This window comes from Ursus maritimus, unplaced genomic scaffold, assembly GCF_017311325.1.
Source record: "Ursus maritimus isolate PB19 unplaced genomic scaffold, ASM1731132v1 scaffold_12, whole genome shotgun sequence".
In the NCBI taxonomy this organism is placed as follows: Eukaryota; Metazoa; Chordata; class Mammalia; order Carnivora; family Ursidae; genus Ursus; species Ursus maritimus.
In genome coordinates, this window is record NW_024423564.1 from 25,840,970 (window position 1) to 25,843,581 (window position 2,612).

Sequence of the window (2,612 nt, forward strand, 5' to 3'; positions counted from 1 at the left end):
GCCACCTGGGTGTTTGGACTAGCTTAATTCCGGATAAAGATGCTTGTAAAAAGGAGCTGGTGCGAATCCAGAAAAGGACTTGAAATGCCCCAGGCTTTGCCATGGCACAGTCCCCAGTTTTTTTCCGCATTGCATTTAGAGGTTTAGAGACAGAGTGAGCTCAAATTTGGCCAAAAGCCTTGACTGTTCCCGCGGTGGCAGCGGGGTAGAGGTCAGACCAACAGGTGTGGGAGACTGTGAGGTAGGGAGGAAGGAGCAGGTGTCGGAGCCCCCCCCCCCCTTCTCTGGCACAGGGTCTCCGAGGCTGCTCGTGGTGTTCCCAGCAGCGGGTAGAGAAGCCCTGCCCCGTATCAGAGCGCTCTGGGCCGGGAGCGGGGAAAAGACCCTGGTGGGCTTCCCACCCTCGGCCAGCCCCGAGCGCGGCGGCGGATGCCTGGAAGTTGACGTGCAGGCTGCGCCGCTGGGAAGCCCCTAGGCGCCGGACGCCGGGGCTGGGCCTGCTCCAGTCCCCGGGCCTGGCCTCCGCCCGCGCCGCCCAGCCCTCGGCCCAGCTGGGAGGAGGGGCCCCCTAGCCGCGGGTCTCCGTGGCGTGAGGACTGGGGCGGGGGCCCGAAACCCGCGCCGGGAGAGAGCGTGGCGCTCGTGGCCCTTCAATTGGCCGGCCCGCCCCCTGGTCGGAGCAGCGCGAGGAGGCGCCTCTCCATTGGCCCGGCCCGTCGGCCAATCCCTGAAGGCCCGGGGGAGGGGGTGGGGGCAGTTTGTGGGGGACTCGGGAGCGGAGCGGGAGGCTCTGAGGGACCCAGTCGGACCGAGCCGCTGAGGCACCGCCCGCGCTCCGCCGCCGCGTCTGGGCGTCTCCTGCGCCGCCCAGGGGAGCAAGCTCCGAGCATCTCGCGCTGCGGCCACTCCTCAGGGCCAGGAGCGGGGAAGCCGAGTCCGAGAAACCCCCAGACCCGAGCGCAGCCTCTTCTCGCCGCCCGAACCACCATGACCCACTTCAACAAGGGCCCTTCTTACGGGCTTTCGGCCGAGGTCAAGAACAAGGTACGCCGGGGCTCGGGTGGAGCCCTGGGCGAGGGGTGGGAAGCTAGACGCCGCCCGGGGGTCTCTGGGACTGGGGCGGCGCTGGGCCGCGCTTCGCCTCTGAGCGCCTGGGCTGTCGGGCTTTGCAGGAAGGAGACGTCGGGGCGGCGCGAGACTGGTCGCGCGTCCCGGTCCCGTCGCCGGGCTCGAAGCGCCGGCCCCCGGGCGTTCTCCCGGCTTTGTTCAACGCCGCGGGCTGGGACTAGTGGCGGGAGGTGAGTTCCCGGGCTCCTGGAATCCCGCAGCGCCAGCCTGCAGTTACCAGAGCCAGTCCGTGGCTGCAGGACGCGCCCCTCCGGGAAGAGGGCGCTCCTGCCTGGTCATTCGCCCTTAGGTGGGGCCCGTCGGCGCGGCTGGGGACCCAGCACGCAGCCCCCGCCGTCCGCCCCGGCCTAGGCAGCTGCCCGACCCAGCAGTTTTCTCCTACCCCAACCCCTGGCCGAATTCAGCCACAAGCAAAGTTAGTCGGTTACGTGGCCGAACTGGGCCCCCCATTGTTCCTTGCTTCTTCCCGGGGAGGGGACCGTTGAGCGGTCCACCGACCCCAGGGAGCCCCGGACCCTTCCCAGTTTGCGAATCGCGGTACCTCGAGGCCAATTGCTGCTGTGCTCCTGCAGAAAACAGACAAAGCCTGAGCGCGCCGCCTTGGGAGTGATATCTGCTGTAGAGTTGAGATTTTTTTTTAAAAAAACAGAAGTTTGTAGTACATTAGACTTTAACGATATCAAGGATATTTTCGTGGGTTGCTTTTGTTTGGGGTATATTTGCTGCGGCTGGTTGAAGTTAGGAGTGATTTGGCTTTGGTAACTCTCAGCTTTGCCACTGCCTAGCATAAGAATGCATTGGGTTTATCTTTGGGACTTTTGGTCTGGGAAAGAGATGAGAGACGTCCCCCTCCCCAAATCCTCTCCTTCCTTCCTCCCTCCCTCCCTGCATTCCAAGCCCATGACATCAGGGGTTTCTGGGGGGAGAGCGCAGCCAATCGGCGCGGAACTGCGCACAGAACACTCATTGTCTCCTTTCTGCTGGTCTGGCCAAAGCGCCACAAAGGAGGGCTGCTGTGGTTTCATTCCCATTAACCTCCCGGGAGCCGAAGCATGTCAGGGTTGCTACCGCACCGTCCGACCGCTGGGAGAATACGCTGGCGTTGTCGGGGCTGCAACATCCCGGTGTTGGGGGTGTCTGCGGTGTAGACTGAGTTATCGAGAGGCAATGAAGCGCACCGTTGTCAAACCCCAAGGAAGAGTTCTGTCTCTTCTCACCCTTGTTACAGCCCGCGCATCGTAATTCAGTTGTTAATAAATTCTGAACAGTCGGTGAAGCAAAGCATTGATTTTAGTCCCCGAATCTAAAATTGGAACGTTGAGGTCCTTTACCTTGTCAAGTGTGTTGCCCTTATTAGAAAACAGTCTCCTGGACATTTTTTTAAAGGACAGAAAAGTAAGTGGTTGGTGTCTGATCGTTCGGTTCTTTCCAAGGTTTACAAATGGAGCTTTAGGAATCTTTTCAGAGCAACCGGCAAGTCCAAA

The 2,612-nt window shown here is 61.8% G+C and overlaps 1 protein-coding gene across 1 annotated transcript in view; it reads left to right on the forward strand.

Annotated features, from left to right (window-relative positions):
• Nucleotides 1-816: 816 nt before the first annotated feature.
• Nucleotides 817-2,612, forward strand: part of CNN3 (calponin 3) — a 31,009-nt gene continuing 29,213 nt past the window's right edge. The window contains exon 1 of the mRNA XM_040627013.1: nt 817-834. The gene's annotated coding sequence lies outside the window, so the exon portion shown is untranslated. The remainder of the gene's footprint in view (nt 835-2,612) is intronic.